Source organism: Astyanax mexicanus, chromosome 19, assembly GCF_023375975.1.
Source record: "Astyanax mexicanus isolate ESR-SI-001 chromosome 19, AstMex3_surface, whole genome shotgun sequence".
In the NCBI taxonomy this organism is placed as follows: Eukaryota; Metazoa; Chordata; class Actinopteri; order Characiformes; family Acestrorhamphidae; genus Astyanax; species Astyanax mexicanus.
This window is the reverse complement of record NC_064426.1, coordinates 16,575,348-16,594,934: the sequence shown is the minus strand read 5'-3', so window position 1 is coordinate 16,594,934 and position 19,587 is coordinate 16,575,348. Positions and strand designations below refer to the sequence as shown.

The following is a 19,587-nucleotide window of genomic DNA, read 5'->3' as shown; positions in this document are numbered from 1 at the left end:
AATATAAAAGAGTGCATTTATGACAAAAAAAGACATGAAATCTTAACTTTTTTATATCTACAAAAGGATTTTTAATTTGGCTGTATTAAAAGAATGAAATATGTAGGAATGTCCACAACATTTCAGATTCTGATAATCTAATTGTAGTGTGTAAGTGGTTCACAGGTGGTTATTTTAGATTTTTTGTAAACCTGTCTTAAAATGTAAGGGATACTGAACCTTCGTTGGGCTGGTGGGACGGCTTTAAGCGGACAGAGTAAAATATCCCTTATTTTTACATCTAAAACTTGACAGGTATGGTTATGTGCCACAGGTAAGTAACAGGTGCTGTTAATTACACAAATTAGAGAAGGATCACATGATTTTTGTCCACCCCCTTTTTATGTTTGGTGTGGAATTATATTCAATTTGGCTTTTTGACAATTCTTTTTGTGGTTTTCCATTGAAGACAAATTAAATTAACATTTTAATATCAAAGCATTTGTAATTGTAATCATTTTCTGGGAGAAATGGAGCATTATCTGACAGAATTGCAGGGGTGCCAATACTTTTGGCCAGCACTGTACATACACATTCCATAACTCAATATTCCTTAAAGTCTGTTACACTCTGGATACGAGGAAGAAACTATAACCCTGTTTAAATATATTAAAACTGTAGCCTAAAGGATAACTGTAATAGACACTGAACAGAATTTATTTGTTAACTGGAGAAAGAAGGGAATTGTGGCTAATTTTAATACTGTAATGCCTCTAATGGCTTCAATAATAACATATTGTAAATTGTGTTTTACTTGTGAAATAGAGCTTTTGAGAAATATCTGTCTTAAATACTTACACATTAAGTATTTAGGTCCATTTAGAGTGTGAATAATGAAACTATTGTTTACATTCAGCTGTTTTTCTGCTAATGAATCTGATTTCTTCATATATTGTGTAATTTTGTGGGACAAAGTAAAGCCTTAGTGTTTTGTATTATATGTACTCCTAACAGTACAGTAACTCAAACCTATATTAAAGCTCAGTCATGCAAAAAAACTAAATATAATAAAAATAAAATAAAAATACTGTGAAACTGTCAGAAACTTGAGAAATACTGTGATATGCATTTTAGTCATACCACCAGCACTAGTTTCTGTGGTCTGGATCAGATGATGAGTTTGTTTACTTGCATTTTCTCCCTCTGTTTGGTGTGGTTTCAAACAGGAATAAAATTAAATGCACCAAAATGTGCACTAATAAACCACACGAGCATATGGTTTTATCTGATTGGTCAGAGCTGTCTGGCGTGGGAGTGAGAAGATATCTGTGCAGTGTGAAGCAGCTTTAAACACAGAACCCTGAAACGCTACGCTTTTAAACAACCAGTAACATATATACAGCTATACAACACTGTAAATAATACTCAAGTAATAAGTTATAATAACTTACTTTTTCCCATTTATATTAAACTCATCAAATTCTGTTTTTTAAGTTAGTTAAACGAAGTGGAAATTTGAAATGAGTTAAATGAACTTTAAACTGTAAGTTACAGCAATATATGATTAATAGCTTATTTATGTAAATGATCACTAAACTATTTTGAGTTGGGTTAGGTAACATTATATCCCCCACCACTAGTGATGCCCCAACACAAGCAGGGTGAAGACTACCGCAAGCCTCTTCCGATACACGTGAAGTCAGCCATCGCCTGTTACGACCTTCTGCTGATGTAGCATTGCCGAGCAGAATCACAGCGCACTCAGAGGAAAGTAGAAGTTGATTCCAATACATCAGCTCACAGATGCCTTGTGCTGATCGACATCACCCTTTGGAGTGATGAGGGGAAAGAGTGCCATCTACCCACCCAGAGAGAGCAAGGCTAATTGTGCTCTCTCAGGGCTCCAGCAGCTGATGATAAACTGCATGGCCGGGATTAGAACCAGCAATCTCCCGATCATAGTGTTAGTAGTAGTTGCACTGAATAGTTGAACAATGAAAGCTGGTCTGTGGGTTGACTATGACTGTTCTCACTATCCTTCTTCTCTGCTTATCTGAATTTTTTTTTGTTCTGTCACTTCGGGTCTTAAGTAGAACTGTGTCTGTGATCTTCTATTTCCTCACTATGTTCCTCACAGAGGACAGCTGAAATCTCTTGTTGTTGTCACTCTTCAGAAAAGATGCAAAGAGGAGAAAAACTTGCAATTGTCCACCTTAACCCTTTCTCATAATTGGATTCACCTGTGTATGAAGGTCAAGGGTCAATAAACTTTCCAAACAAACGTTGTGTTCCAGTAATTAGTGCTAAAGGTATTAAAATCAGTAAAATGACAAGGGTGCCCAAATTGATGCACCTGCCTTAAATTGTGTAAAGAATTATTGCACACTTTCTGTAAATCCTATAAACTTCATTTTACTTCTTAAATATCACTGTGTTCATCTGCTATATGATATATTTAACTGAAATTGCTGATCCAAACAACCAATGATTTATAAAGAAAAATAATGAAAACGAGTTGTCCCCCTGTCACAGGGGGACGTAGGGCCCTCGCACAACAGCGCAAATCGTACCGGGCCAAACCGAGAAACGGGTGAAAGTAATTTTGAGGTCTTATTAAGTGTGGTAATTTTCAAGAGTTTTCTATCCTGCCAAAAATGTGAAATACCCATTTAAAATACAGGTGGCGCTATAGAGCTGTTAAAACACATATATTTGAAATTCTAATTCTAGATCAAACAACAGCCTCAGATAAGCAGGCCGGTCAAAGTTTGTGAGCTTTTCTCTCTTATAACGTCCTCAAAACTCCTAGCATTACCTATGTGTCAACCTCCAGTTTTGATGTGGCATCTCAAACATTCAACCGTCCGCCATTCCCTTCTCGTTTAAGATATCGACTATTTCTTCACAATTTATCATCAGATATGTTCAATGTTTATTTTTACCAAATACCAAGAGAATTCAACAAAATTTCTAGGAGTAGTTTGACAACATACGCAAAAAATGTATGTAAAATTCAGATATTTCAAAATGGCCGACTTCCTGTTGGGCGGAGTCAGTCCTACCAATACTGAAAACGTGTCTAATGATGTCTCTTGTGTTTTTGCCAAGTTTCATGAATTTTTAATCAACTGTGTTCTGACTGTGTCATGGTTTCACTTTGGTTTAGTGTTGCGTCTCTAGTCAATCAATTGCTCGCCATTACGTCACCGTTTTAGCGATCAACTATTCCTTTGGCAATTTTCATCAACTGTGTCTGATGTTCATTCTCAGCTACTTTAGAGGTAATCTGACAAAGACTTTAGGAGCAGTTTAAATGAGTTTGTGAAAAAAAGTGTAAAAAAATTACAAAATCCAATATGGCCGACTTCCTGTTGGGCGGAGCTAATACAAACCAATTGCAAATATGTGCAGAGTCATAGTATCTACGCTCCTACCAAAATTTGAGAAGATTAGACAAATTGTGACACATCCACAGCTAATTTATTAAACGAATGAATTAGGGGGCGCTATAGAGTCCGCTAGCTACACATGAAAAAATTATCACAATATTTGTAAAGTGTTTTTAGATCTTATGGGATCTGACAGTTTTCAAGAGTTTTTGAGCATTTCCGTAATGTCAAATATGCATTGAAACCTAGGTGGCGCTATAGAGCCAATGAAATATGTATATATGAAATTTAAATTTTTGATCAAAGCGAATTTCGTGAGCTTTTTTATCTCAAGCAATTCAACTGTCCGCCATTTCATCCTCGTTTAAGATATCGACTATTCCTTCGCAATTTATCATCAGGTATTTTAGTAGTTTATTGCTGACAAATATCAAGAGTATTCAACAAATTCCCTAGGAGGAGTTCGACAAAGTATGCAAAAAATGTGTGTAAAATGCACATATTTCAAAATCCCGACTTCCTGTTGGGCGGAGTCAATGATACCAATGGTAACAATGTGTGTAATGGTGTCTATTATGTTTCTGTAAAGTTTCATGAATTTTCAAACACCTGTGTTCTGACTGTGCTAATGTTTCTATTTGGTTTAGTGTTGCGTCTCCATTAAATTAAGTGCCCGCTGTTACGTCGTCGTTTCAGCTATCAACTATTCCTTCGCAATTTAGCACCACATATGTCTGGAGCCTATCAATGCCCAATTTAGAGATTATCTGACAAAGACTCTAGGAGGAGTTTGAATGCCGATTGCTAATATGTGCAGAATCATATTGTCTATGTTTCTGCTGAAGGGTGTGATTGGAGATAACCACACCTTCACACTCTTATTCTTAAATGTTTTATACATTTATATATACAGTTATTAATTTTACTGTTCACTTTATAATTCACTTAATAACCTTATGATCTTTGCTCTCTTTTTAACTGTCACTATGACAAGGCTTTGGAGGTTGTTTGTACTTTTTCAGGAATCAGGAAGGTCAGAGTGTTTTCATCAACAGTGAGAGCTGTGAGGAGAACGTGACCCTGAGTGGCAGAGAAGCTTCACTGCTGTTCTGCTGTTCTGGGACCAGTGCATATGAACTAGGAGACAACAAGCTCTCTCAGTGAAGTGCTGGGAACCTCTCCTCAGATAGCCAGCGCTTGCCTGTTCTACACGCCGTGAAGTCGCACACAGGCCAGAAGATCTTTCCATCCACTCTTTTCCTCTGTTTCATCTTCTCACAGACTTTAGGACACTTAAGGACTGTCTGCTGTGTTCATGAAGGACACAGTGCTGAACAACATCGTGATAAGAACTTGTTGCTCAGACAGGCTGGAGCTGATCACGTCATTGGAACTGGACAACAAACTGTTAACTGGACTCTGTTGACGTAATCATATTGATAAGTTCTGTTCAATCACGTCATTTGCATAAATGTATAACTGCTTGGATGAAGTCTGAGGAGTTCTCTCTGGCCCTCGACTGGCTTTAGTTTCTTTCTCTTTCTTTCTTTCTTTCTCTCTTTCTTTCTTTCTTTCTTTCTTTCTTTCTTTCTTTCTTTCTCTCTCTCTCTCTCTTTCGCTCTCTCTCTCTGGGTTGTGAATGTGTTGATCTATCGAGATTTTATTACACTATGTGTTGACTCGTTGATTTACTTTTACTCTTTTCTATTCTATATATCTATTCATATTTGTTCCTTTTATATATCTGTAATGCTGAAACTATTTTTCAAGTAAACTTTAATATATTTTAAATTCTAAGCTCTGACTCATTGGTCATCATTTCATGTTCTGAGATTTCTCACATCCGAGTTTTATCTAAGTCATGCTGTGGTAAATTACCCTACAGCTTTTGGTGTTTCCGCCCGGTTGTGATTAAAAAAAAAAAAAAAAAGAATGATGCTGCTTTGGGCCTGTAATTTATGGACCTTTTATACTGTCATGAACAACTGCTGTTTAAGGTAGGTTACATTTAATTAAGTAATATCAAAAGGGCTGGCACGGGGGGTTAAGGTGACTTGCGAGATGATGCCCTGGTCCTGGAACAGTACCGGACCAAGGGGGGCTTTTTGGCCTGTTTGCCTTATGGTTCGGGGGTCCTGGAACAGTACCGGTCCTAGAAACCGGCCATAAAGGTGTTTGTGTGGCAGCTGGTGGTTTGGTCCTGGAACAGTACCGGGCCAAACAGAGCTTAGAGCTCGTACCTTATAGTTCGGGGGTCCTGGAGCAGTACCTCGACCACAGAACCTGGCTATAAGAGTAGTGTATACCAATATTGTCGTAGTCGCGAGGTTTTTTCGTCTTGCATGATCCTTATCTCCCAAGTGTTCAAAGGTGGTGCACCACCACAGCAGATTAGGAGAGGATGAGATCTTACCATCAGATGAGGTAGAGAAATATACCAATATTATATATGGCGCCAAATATAGATTAGATTAGGTAGTGTGAGGCTATGTATAAGAAAGTAAAGTAAACACAGTTGCAGAAAAGGATTCTTCACTTGGTCATGGTAGTTGTGGTCTTTGTGTCTATGGTCGTTTTAATCCCAGTTCTATCGATTATTTGGTAAAATTAATGTATAAAGAAAGTTTTCAGCATTACAGAAGACCTGTTGATCTGAGCAAGAGAGTCTGTGTGTGTCCTGTCTCTATGAAGGCTGAAAGTGTCCTGTCTGTATGAGACACCATCTCTTCTGTCCGGAAACCTGTGGGAGGTGGTGAGTTGCCTCAGTAATTTCTATAAAATGTTTGAAAAATTATATACATCTTAATATTTTATCATCCTATATATCCTAAATGTGGTGATAGAATTTAAATTTTTGGCTAGATTTATTTTTGTAATGATGGCTAAACTTCTTTACACAATTTTGAAACACATATTTTGAGAAATTCAGCTCAGTTTTGCCAACTTTAGGACCACATCACTAGATTTCTTTTAGACCAATCTAGTGAATTATTTAAAATATACACATTTTTTTAAATTAATGAAAATAAGTTGGCAGCACTAATTCTGGTTTCAGATGTGCCTAAGTTGATAGGCAGAAATAGCATAAAATGGTTAAAAAGATTAACTCTGTTAATGGTTTAACCCCTTAACATGTCTTGTCCCATATATGGGCTACAGGGTTTTGTACCACCTACATGTTACATGGAGAAGCTGGTTGTTTTCTCTCTACTTCACTAAATAATTCCAGATCAGTAACAGTAATCAACCCAAATTTTGAATGTTTGAAAATAGATGAAAGAAATAGATAAACATAACAAAACTAAAGCTTGGGAGGACATGAACTGTTTTGTTTTTATTCAGGAAAAGCCAATTTTATGATTTTATTCATTATATTTTGACATTATCAGATTTATTTAGACATTTTTTATATGTTCTATTAAAATTGCAATTATGCTTTTCAGTAATGTCCCTCATCAAACATGAAAGCTTATGTAATTCTTATATAGAAATCCTCAAGATTTAGTGGTGTAATGTCAAAAATCCTGGCCTGTTAAAGAGTTAAACATGTAAACAATAGCAGAGTTGACCATGAATGAAACCTTGCTATACCTTGAGATGTTGTAATGAACCTGCAGTTCTAGAATGGAAAATGTCTGTGTGTGTGTGTTTATGTAGTGCTGTTCAAAAGTTTGGAATCGTTAGCATATAAACGCAATATACATATATTAAAGTAGGGCAGAATATTGAGCCATGCTGGTACTGTTCAATGTAACACGTTTCATTATCTTTATGGAGAATGCTGTAGAATTCTGAGGATGGCAGTTTAGTGAATATGTGAGACTGCTTCATGTTTGAGTAGTAGTGATGAGTTATGTACAAATGTCCACATTGTGAAAGTCATCCCTGATTGAAACAGGTAAAGAGATGAGGATTCCAGGCTTTTGAGACAGTGTGTGTGTGTGTGTTTCTGTGTGTGTTGAATGAAGCAGTGAGAGAGATAACATCTCTTCTCTGCTATCTTCTATCACATTTGGTGTGTGGCTGTGTGTGTGTGTGTCTGTGCGTGTGTGTAAGTGGTTATGTTTCTAACATTTGTCTACCTCTGATATTCTGTAAGCGAATCTAATGATGAATATAATGTGTGTAGCTGTGTCTGAATCACTCCCTATTCCAGAAATAGTGCACTATATAGCGTGTAAACCATTTTTGCAGTACTGTTTAAAACCCCAGCAGTACATTCTATTCCTTATATAGTTCACTATGAAACAACCTAATGCATCACAACATTTAGAAATTTCAAAATATACTATAATGCAATGCAGTGCTGTTGTATTAGACGTCCTCAGAGCAGGACAAACATGGTTTATTGTTTGGTTGTTCCATAATTCGTTCAGTAAATAGAAAATGCTACATAGTGAAAGAGTTAATGACTGAGCCATTCTGAACACAGCTTCTGTCTTCATGTGGTTTAGGCCTTTTCTATTCTTATTCTTTTCTTATTGAGACTGATTTCAGCTCAGTCTCAGCTGAATGAGATTTAAAGAATACACATATCTAATTTCTCTAGTGGTTCTCATGTATCTCAGTCTATGCTGATCTTTTGATTCTCTTAATGAGGATAGTAGATTTTAGAAACCAGTAAGAAAAGACCTTACTTTCTTTGGAAAGGTGTAATTTGAAAAACTTAGTATTGGATCTATTACGAGCTGCAGTGAATTGGGTCTCTCTTTCTGACTTTTAAACAAGGAGACATCAGATGTCTTAAAAAAAACAGAGCTTTCTGTTTTGCTTTCCATATGTTTTCTATTTCTCGCAATGAAGAACTTGCTTGCATTCTGGCAATGAAGAACTTGCTTGCATATTCTTGGCTATATTTTGAGTCCCCATCAGAGCACAACAATATAATGACAACGACATTTTTGTTTTAGTTATTTCATGAGGCTAAACAATTTTTAATCATATTATAGAATTCCTTTCAGGATTTCTTTTTTATTATTTTTTTTTCTTTTAAGTTTTTTTTTGGAGGGATTTTTCTCTTTTGACTGAATGTTGCTCTGTGTTGTTTTCTGGGTGTTTGAGAAGGCGGGGGTGGTGCTCATCACAGAAGTTTTGACCCTCAGAGACAGGGTCCTCTGCAACTGTGAACATCATCTGAACCAGAGCACTTCATGAGGAGAGTCTCAGATGAGAGACTATGTTTGGTCCAGCTGTCGGTCGATGGCTCGACTGCGTCTTCACCGGACCTGCTGTGATTGAAATGTTACAGCACTGGTCCAGGACACTGGTTTCAGATCTGGATGAACTGAGCGATCAGAGACCGCTTCAGACAGCACCTGCTCAACCATCAACACCACCCACCCCCATCAGCCAATCAGCCCAGTGGATCCACCCCTCAGCCTGAGCCAGCAACGGAGACGTGAGACCAGATTTTTTATTTTTTATTTTTATGCCTGTTTACTTTCATTAAAAGGAGTGATTTTATTTAATTTTTGATGTTTATGCCTCATGTAGAAAATGTTTGGTTAAACTTTAAATCTGGTGGTAACTCAAATTATGACTGTTTTACCTTGCTTTTTAAGAAAAAAAGTATTTAAAAAAATCTTTAATTTCATGGTAAACAGTAGCCAAACATGGTTGCTGGGCAGATTAATTCATTAGAGGCCTATCACACACTGGCCCTCAATTTTCACTGAAAAGTTCTTTTAGGTTTATATTACGTAATTTATTTTGTCTAATGACTATGATTTGTATAAAGCATTTTCAACAACAATCATATCCGCTAAGGCTTATGTAAGGGAAGTTGTTTACTGGCTTTTGACTAAATTAATACATATTAAATTAATTAATACATTAATACATACAACTTAAATATAGTTGTAACTAGCTAAAGTAACCAAGCATGCTGGCTTAAATAAAAATCAACCATTTAAAATCTTATTAATACATCAATGTAGACTATCAACTACAAAAAGAGCTTTGTTTGCTCCAAAAACTTTCATAAAAATACGATAAGATAGAAATCTTTCTCTTAGATGTGCATTAATATTAATGCTAAATTAATTATATATATATATATATATATATATATATATATATATATATATATATATATATATATATATATTGGAACTGAACAAGAAAAATAAATATTGGGCCAATGACTTCTAACAGGACCACTGCAGCTTATAGCTTCAAAATCACTGTCATAAGAACTAGTTAGCCTAAACTTAGGTGGACCATCCCTACAACAGCTTGTGGACACAATTCCACGCACATTTAAATTCTAACATCAGCCAAATGTTTTTAGACTCAGGTTAACAGACGGAAAATAAGTTATCTAAGTCATGCTGTGGTAAATTACCCTACACTGCCAAAAATCAAGAATATCTGAGAATTTTTGAGAAGGCCACGGCTAATTTATTAGCCCAACCAAATAGGGGTTGTAGAGTCATCTAGCTACACACAAAAAAAATGACAATACATATCTAAATCATTTCGAGGCCTTAATGACTCTGCCAAATATCAAGAGGCTGAGTGCTTTCCATAAATGTCATGTAAAATTGGTGGCGCTAGAGAGCTTATGAAAAACAAAGGTGCGAAATTCGAGCAATCAAAGTACTATCAAAGTACGTCCTAAGCCAAATAAGCTGTTCAAGTTTGAGGAGTTTTCAAACATCATAACCCCTCCGAAACCCAGCGGGAATCTTTTTATTTTGCGACTTCCTGCCAAAATGGCCGACTTCCTGTTGGGCAGAGTCAGATAAATCCAAGTGATTCTTGTTCTGTATGAGGAGGTCAATGAGCGTACCAAAGTTGGTGCACATTGGAAAAACTTCATCCCGGCCACTGCCGACGTTTGGGGGCATTTTCGCTGAGTTTTAGGCCTATGCCAATTTGTATGAGTTTTCGTGTATAGGAAAGGCCTCAAAAATGGGCGAACCGAGTAACGAGTTGTCCCCCTGTCACAGCACAAATCGTACCGGGCCAAACCGAGAAACCAGTGAAAGTAATTTTGAGGTCTAATTGAGTGTGCCAATTTTCAAGAGTTTTCTATCCTGTTAAACATGTGAAATTTCCATTTAAAGTACAGGTGGCGGTATAGCGTTGTTAAAACATATGTATTTGAAATTCTAATTCTAGATAAAACAACAGCCTCAGATAAGCAGGCCGGTGAAATTTTGTGAGCTTTTCTCCGTTATAACCTCCTCAAAACGCCTAGCAATACCTAGGTGTCAACCTCCTGTTTTGATTTGTCATCTCAAAAATTCAACCGTCTGCCATTTCCTCCTCGTTTGAGATATCGACTATTCCTTCAAAATTTATCATCAGATATGTTTAAGGTTTATTTTTACCAAATAGCAAGAGAATTCAACAAATTTGCTAGGAGTAGTTTGACAACATACACAAAAAATGTGTGTTAAATGCAGATATTTCAAAATGGCAGACTTCCTGTTGAGCGGAGTCAGTCCTACCAATACTGAAAACGTGTCTAATGATGTCTCTTGTGTTTTTGTCAAGTTTCAGGAATTTTCAATCTTCTGTGTTCTGACCGTGTCATTGTTTCTGTTTGGTTTAGTGTTGCGTCTCTAGTGAATCAATTGCTCGCCATTACATCACCATTTTAGTGATCGACTAATCCTTTACCAATTTTCATCAAACATGTCTGATGTTCATTTACAGCTAATTTAGAGGTAATCTGAATAAGACTTTAGAAGCAATTTAAATGAATGAATTTCACAAATTCCAATATGGCCGACTTCCTGTTGGGCGGAGTCAGTCCTACCAATGCTGAAAATGTGTGTAATGATGTCTTTTGTGTTTTTGCCAATGTGGCAGGACTAATTATTTCTAATAATAATAATAATAATAATAATAATTTGGGGGTACCTTTTTTTGTTGATGTTTGGTAGTATTAGTTTAAATATTTAGAATTATGATTACCGGGTGGTTGATTTGAGTTAGTTATTTGGTGCTCCTATAAAAGGGCTTCTTTTTGCATGCTGCAGCGTCTGCCTTGGGTTCCCCCCTCCCCCTTCCGCTTCACCGCGTGGCTCAGAGGTATGTTTGGCTTTGTGTGTGAGGGAGAAACGCACGTGTAAGTCGGCGTTTAGTTAATTTATTTGTTTTATTTAGAGCGTTTTGTTGCTGTCTCATCCTCTGAAACTGCACTCGAGTCTGGCTTATCCCAGTTCTCAGTTTAACTCCTCAGTGGGAATTGTTGGCGTCTGACCAATTGTAACGCTGCCTGACGGCATTTTCATCAGCTCTCGGGTCCAGCCGATCTGGTGTGATTACTGGCTGTTGCATGAAGATAGCATCCTGTAACGGTGAAATAAGCTGCCGTTTTGCCTCCAGAGAAGTTTAATGAAGCTCTAAGACACTTTTATTCTCTTAAGTGGGTTGATAACTGTGGTGGGAACCTATATCATTCTGTGCTGAATTATCGGACTGCAGCTTGTGCTCATGCACACTGTTTTATAGCTGAAAAGCTCTACTCTTACTTACTTACTATTTGTTTATAAAACTCCGTCTACTATCAGTGCAACTATATTACACCTGTGGTGTATGCATTGTTATTTTTGTGCACTGATGCTTCATTTGTCAATTGTTTGCTGTGTGCAATAGTTAATCCAATCTAAACTGTATTTTGAGCCATTGTATTGTGGTCCTTTTTATATTTCTGATTTTATTTGGTAGTTGTGGAGTAGGTGCATGAGGGATCCAGGAGGGGAGATTTAAGTATTATTTTCACTTTGCTTTACTGGTTGGGATTTGATTTATTTTCTGGCACGGGTGACTTTTGTTGTGATTTTGATATTTTTTTTAGTTAAATTTTGGCCCCCACCTGGTGAGCTTCAGCCCTACAACAATTAAAATGAGCTTCTTTGTAATTTCTTAACTCAAATGACCTGTTGTTGATTTTAATGTGTTTTTGAGCATTGAGTGGTTCTGGTGATATTAATATTAAAATTTTCTCTGTTTTGCAGCCGTGTGTATCTGTCTATCTATCTGTTTATCTATCTGTCTATCTCTCTCTATCTATCTATCTATTGTTTTATTTTATTTTTTATAAGCCTATTTTGATTAATAAAATCTTTTTGGTTAATTGAAATCCTTGTCTTTGTACTTTCTGGTACCCACGAACCTGAAGTGTTAAATTTCTTTGGGTGCAATTCCCAAAGTGGCGTAGTTGGCTGCACTGGTGTAAGGGTAACTAAGGTATTTACATAGTTTAGGTAAATTAATTATTTTTATTAAGTCCTACCGCTCGCTCCCCCGCCACATTCTGGCGTAGTCGGCAGGGTTTGGGTACCATATTTAGACTTAGACTTGGATTTCTTCTTTTTTTTTTTTCTCTTTCTTTGAAGTTGTGATTTTTTTTTTTTTTGTGATTTGTGTTAAGTATTCAATAGGTGAGGCAAAACGGCAGCAGAGGACCAGGGCCTGCAAGTAGGTGATCTCCCTTGATTAGTGGCACCATTTTTTTTTTTGGTAAGTTGCCGTAGTGTACAGTAATTATGGAGGAAGAAATGCAGCAACTTCGAGAGTTGGTGTTACAGTTAAAAGCAGATAATGAGCGACTGCGTCAAGAGCAGGTTGCAGCAACCGCTGCAACAACCTCTAGGGTAACTCCACCGTTAGAAACTCCAGTCAATAATGGTGCTAGTAATGTTTCTGTAACTGAAAGATTGGTGTATATACCTAGAGATAGAAAATGTCCTATGTTTAGGGGAAAGTCTGGTATTTGTATAGATGAATGGGTGGAGGAAGTGCAGGCCTGTATGCGTTCTCGTCACTTATCTCATGCTGATCAAGCTTTCTTTCTCTTTGACCATCTAGAAGGTGAGGCAAGAGAGGAGATTAAGTACCGTTCTAGTGCAGAAAGGGGAGATCCAGCCAAGGTAATTGAAATATTGCAGGAATTATACGGGTGTTCCCAGTCCTATGTAGCCCTACAGGAAGCATTCTTTTCTAGAAAGCAACAGGATGGTGAGACTTTACATGAGTTCTCTTTAGCGTTATTAAGTCTTATGGAAAGGGTTAAACAAAGTGCACCGACAGGTATGCCAAATGCTGAAGCATTGTTGCGTGATCAATTTGCTGAACATGTTGCCGAATGTGCCCTGCGCAGGGAGCTGAAACAATTGGTCCGACGTCGGCCCACTATCTCTTTGTTGGAGGTTCGTTCAGAAGCCATCCGGTGGGAACAGGAAGGTATGTTAGGGGGCATCCGAGCAAGAAGTCAGTCAGTTCCCGCTTATGGTATTCAGTATGGGGTCCAAGGGGGTACCCAGGCAGAGGCTGGTGTAGTAATGGGATCTGAGTTGGGGGAATTGAAGGACATCTTGAAACGCCAACAGGATCAGTTAAATACACTGGTGCAAACGGTAGCTTCTTTACAAGAGTCACATAGGTCTAGGCCCCCCCAGATGGGTAGAGTGGTCTGTAGACGGTGCCAAAGACCAGGACACTTTGCTAGAGAGTGTAGGGAGACAGGGACATCAAGGTATCCTTCTTTTTCTGGTAGAGAACCACCCTCAAATTTGCGTGGGTCATCTTATTCCAACCAGGTATCGGAAAACTAGCACCCACCGTATTGCGGAGCCACAGTCCGGGTGGGGAGCTTACTGGCTCTAAAACTGGAAATGCCTCAGGTATTGGTCCAAAGTTAATTGCATCATGTCCTCATATTGATGTTCTTATTGGGGGGGTAAGGGTGCCATGTTTAGTGGACACTGGGTCAATGGTGTCCACTATCACTGAAAGCTTTTTCTTGCAGCACTATAAGCCCTGGGGTCCAGATCACCTTAATTCCTGTCACTGGTTGCAGCTTCGAGCAGCAAATGGGCTCTCTATCCCTTACCTTGGATACCTGGAGTTGGATGTGGAGCTGTGTGATAAGGTAGTACCAAAGTGTGGGGTGTTGGTGGTTAAAGACCCTTTAGGCGGCTCCCCTAGTGATGTTCCCGGTGTGCTGGGAATGAACGTGATCGGCAAGTGTTATCAAGAATTGTTTGGACAACATGGCTCATGTTTGTTTGACTCTCCTTCTTTGTTGCAGGCTCCGAGCTTGGTTCTTCAGGCGCTGCAGCATTGTCATAGAGCCTCTGCTCAACCTGTTTATAGGGCATGTGGTAAGGCAAAGGTGTGTGGCAGAAGGGTTCAGCGTGTTCCTGGGGGCACCACAAAGTTTGTGCCGGTAACCGGTTGGAGTCCACAGTGTAGTGGCCCAATTTTGTTTGAGCCTGCTGATGTGGGGTTACCAGAAGGCCTTTTGGCCTCCTCCGCTTTGGTAAGCTGGCATAACGGGACGGTGTATGTCCCTATTGTTAACGTGGGTACCAAAGATGTGCTTCTTCATCCTCATACTCAGTTGGGGACTTTGAGTAATGTTCAGGTTGTTAGTTTACCAGCAGGAGTTGCAGAGGTGCGAGCCATGAACACTGGTGGGGCCTCAACTGCAGCTATGGCGCTCCAGGAGAGTTTGGAGACCATCGAGTTGTCATCATTGTCTGGTCAGGAACAGGAACAGGTAAGGTCTCTGTTGTCCAAATATTGGTCAGTCTTTTCTGCTCATGATGGAGATCTGGGGTGTACAAACCTTCTTTCCCATGAGGTCCCACTGTTGGATGAGGTTCCAGTGAGACAACGTTATAGAAGAATACCCCCATCTGAATATGAGGTCGTAAAGGCCCATATTGATCAGCTTTTGGAGACTCAAGTTATTCGGGAAAGTTGCAGCCCATATGCATCACCTATAGTTTTGGTGAAGAAAAAAGATGGTACACTTCGCATGTGTGTAGACTACCGCCAGTTAAACAGTAGGACCAGAAAGGATGCCTTTCCCTTACCTCGCATTGAAGAATCACTTGATGCACTTTCAGGGGCCCGCTGGTTTTCTACTTTAGATTTAACCAGTGGATATAATCAAGTGCCAGTTGCAGAGGGAGATAAAGCAAAGACTGCATTCTGTACACCGTTTGGCTTATTCGAATGGAATAGGATGCCTTTTGGCCTTTGCAACGCACCTAGTACCTTCCAGAGATTGATGCAGCGACTGTTTGGTGACCAGCAGTGCCAATCTCTGTTATTATACCTAGATGATGTTGTGGTCTTTTCCTCTTCTGTTTCACAGCACTTGGCTAGGCTGGAGCTTGTGCTGGGGCGCTTGCAACAGGAGGGACTCAAGGTGAAGCTGGAGAAATGTGCCTTTTTCAAACCTGAAGTTAAGTATTTGGGTCATGTTATTTCCAGTGCTGGCGTCTCCACTGATCCGGGTAAGATTGAGGCAGTGTCAAATTGGCAGCGACCTTCTAATGTTTCTGAGTTGCGTTCATTTCTAGGCTTTGCCAGCTATTATCGACGCTTCGTAGAAGGCTTTGCTAAATTGGCAGCTCCACTGCATAGGTTGGTAGCTCAGTTGGGTGGGTCAAAGTCCCGAAAGGGGTCAGGGCAGAGCTTTTCCGATGCCTGGACTGATCATTGTGAGGAGAGTTTTGCCGAATTGAAAACTAGGCTTATTGGGTCTCCAGTGCTGGCCTATGCTGATTTCACGCTTCCCTTTATTTTGGAGGTAGATGCAAGTCATAGTGGGTTGGGAGCTGTCCTTTCTCAGAAGCAGGAAGGTAAGGTTAGACCTATTGCCTTCGCTAGTCGGGGTCTTAGGCCCACGGAGCGCAATATGTCAAATTATAGCTCCATGAAGCTGGAGTTTTTGGCACTCAAGTGGGCTATGACCGAGAAGTTCCGCGAATACTTGTTGGGGCATAAGTGTGTGGTCTATACTGACAACAACCCTCTCAGTCATTTGTCCTCAGCGAAACTGGGTGCTTTGGAGCAACGATGGGCTGCCCAGCTGGCTTCTTTTGACTTCGAGATCAAGTATCGTTCAGGAAGGAGCAATGGTAACGCTGATGCTTTGTCCCGACAGTATAAGCCTGGTGTGTTGGACAGTTTGGTCCCTGGCATTTCTGTTCCCCCTTCTCTTGAGCATGTCACAGAACCAAGTTTCAAAGTGACCCAAAATGTTGTTTCTATTTTTCCTTCTCACACTTCTGCTGAAATGCAGGCTTTACAGGAAGCTGATCCAGTCCTACAGGAAGCGTTGGTTTTTCTGCGAAGAAATAGACCCCCAAATCCAGAAGAACGGAAGAGTCTTTCTCCGCCTGCATTGGTATTGCTGCGTCAATGGGACAGGTTGGTGGAGAAAAACGGTTTGACTTATCGGAAGATTTGGTGGCCTGATGGCCATGAAGAGGTTTATCAGCTAGTTCTACCAGCACATCTGAAAGAGGATGTGTTGAGGCAACTCCATCAAGAACATGGTCATCAAGGCACTGAGCGCACCATGGAGCTGGTTCGTCAGCGGTGTTACTGGCCGGGTATGTCTGCAGATGTGAAACGCTGGTGTAGGGAGTGTGAGCGCTGTCAAGTGTCCAAGGATGCTCAACCAGTGGCCCACAGTTTCATGGGCCATCTTTTGGCCTCACGTCCTAATGAGATCCTGGCCATGGATTTTACTGTGCTGGAGCCTTCTGGAAATGGAATAGAGAACGTTTTGGTCCTGACTGATGTGTTCAGTAAATATACATTAGCCATTCCTACTCGAGATCAGCGAGCTCAAACGGTGGCCCAGGTTTTGGTGAGTGAATGGTTCTGTAAGTTTGGGGTGCCAAGTCGATTGCATTCTGATCAAGGTCGTAGTTTTGAGAGTGCCCTTATCCAACAGTTATGTCACTTGTATGGTGTTCACAAATCTCGTACTACCCCGTGTCATCCCGCAGGAAACGGACAATGTGAACGTTTTAACCGAACGTTGCATAACCTGTTGCGAACTCTACCTCCTTCTAGGAAGAGGGGTTGGGTGTCTTGTCTTCCTCATTTGACCTTCTATTACAATACCACTCCACATCAGGCAACTGGTGAGTCTCCGCATTTTCTGATGTTTGGTCAAGAACCACAGTTACCTGTTGATTTTCTGTTGGGTAGAGTGCCTGAACCGGTGGCTGGTACGGTCAACGACTGGATCTTGGAACATCAGACTCAGCTCCAGGTAGCTTTTGAGGGGGCCAGGGATCGCATGGCTGTGGCTGCTAGCCATCGCAAGGAGCGTCATGATCAGCAGGTAAAGGATGTTACATTAAAGGAAGGACAGTTAGTTTACCTCCGTAACTATGGGGTAAGAGGTCGTCATAAGATGCAAGACTTTTGGAGCTCTGTAGTGTATAAGGTACTGAAGGCCCCTAGGGGTTCTGGCTCAGTGTATACTATTGCACCTGTAGATAACCTGAGTACAGTTAAGCATGTACATCGTTCCCTGTTAAAAGCTCAGATTCAGGGGCGTACACCTGATAGCTTGGAAGAATGTGTCACTGAGGTAGTACAACAAGAACAGGAGGGTGGAGAATCTTCCGCTGAGGGGGATCTGTATGTTTTAATGTCTGATCGGGCCCCAGGGTTTGGAGGGTTGCAAGCTGTAGTTCCTGTTTCTACGCAAATTGCTCCTGCAGTGCCTGTTCCAGTGCAGTCTCTTTCTGAGGCATCTCGTTCCATGACTGGGGTAGGACCAGTTGCGGGGCCACTAAGTGATCCACCGGTGGCAAGCAATTTGGTGGTGCGCAAGACCACTCGTACGACCGCTGGTCACCACTCTAATCCTAACCACCTTCCTAGGGCAGTGGGAAATTTGGCTAGTGTATCTGTTCCGGAGTCAGTGTCTCACTACTTTAGGCCCTGGCATTGAGTTGGGGGAGAAGATTAAAGCCATTACCGGGACGGTAATGGAAACAAAAGGGGGGTGGATTGTGGCAGGACTAATTATTTCTAATAATAATAATAATAATAATAATAATTTGGGGGTACCTTTTTTTGTTAATGTTTGGTAGTATTAGTTTAAATATTTAGAATTATGATTACCGGGTGGTTGATTTGAGTTAGTTATTTGGTGCTCCTATAAAAGGGCTTCTTTTTGCATGCTGCAGCGTCTGCCTTGGGTTCCCCCCTCCCCCTTCCGCTTCACCGCGTGGCTCAGAGGTATGTTTGGCTTTGTGTGTGAGGGAGAAACGCACGTGTAAGTCGGCGTTTAGTTAATTTATTTGTTTTATTTAGAGCGTTTTGTTGCTGTCTCATCCTCTGAAACTGCACTCGAGTCTGGCTTATCCCAGTTCTCAGTTTAACTCCTCAGTGGGAATTGTTGGCGTCTGACCAATTGTAACGCTGCCTGACGGCATTTTCATCAGCTCTCGGGTCCAGCCGATCTGGTGTGATTACTGGCTGTTGCATGAAGATAGCATCCTGTAACGGTGAAATAAGCTGCCGTTTTGCCTCCAGAGAAGTTTAATGAAGCTCTAAGACACTTTTATTCTCTTAAGTGGGTTGATAACTGTGGTGGGAACCTATATCATTCTGTGCTGAATTATCGGACTGCAGCTTGTGCTCATGCACACTGTTTTATAGCTGAAAAGCTCTACTCTTACTTACTTACTATTTGTTTATAAAACTCCGTCTACTATCAGTGCAACTATATTACACCTGTGGTGTATGCATTGTTATTTTTGTGCACTGATGCTTCATTTGTCAATTGTTTGCTGTGTGCAATAGTTAATCCAATCTAAACTGTATTTTGAGCCATTGTATTGTGGTCCTTTTTATATTTCTGATTTTATTTGGTAGTTGTGGAGTAGGTGCATGAGGGATCCAGGAGGGGAGATTTAAGTATTATTTTCACTTTGCTTTACTGGTTGGGATTTGATTTATTTTCTGGCACGGGTGACTTTTGTTGTGATTTTGATATTTTTTTTAGTTAAATTTTGGCCCCCACCTGGTGAGCTTCAGCCCTACAACAATTAAAATGAGCTTCTTTGTAATTTCTTAACTCAAATGACCTGTTGTTGATTTTAATGTGTTTTTGAGCATTGAGTGGTTCTGGTGATATTAATATTAAAATTTTCTCTGTTTTGCAGCCGTGTGTATCTGTCTATCTATCTGTTTATCTATCTGTCTATCTCTCTCTATCTATCTATCTATTGTTTTATTTTATTTTTTATAAGCCTATTTTGATTAATAAAATCTTTTTGGTTAATTGAAATCCTTGTCTTTGTACTTTCTGGTACCCACGAACCTGAAGTGTTAAATTTCTTTGGGTGCAATTCCCAAAGTGGCGTAGTTGGCTGCACTGGTGTAAGGGTAACTAAGGTATTTACATAGTTTAGGTAAATTAATTATTTTTATTAAGTCC

The 19,587-nt window shown here is 39.8% G+C and overlaps 1 long non-coding RNA gene across 1 annotated transcript; it reads left to right on the top strand.

Moving 5' to 3' along the window:
• Positions 1–11,272: 11,272 nt before the first annotated feature.
• Positions 11,273–19,311, top strand: LOC125784339 (uncharacterized). Its single transcript, XR_007427081.1, has 2 exons — positions 11,273–12,176; positions 19,153–19,311. It is a non-coding gene; the product is annotated as an uncharacterized LOC125784339 (long non-coding RNA).
• The last annotated feature ends 276 nt before the right edge of the window (positions 19,312–19,587 follow it).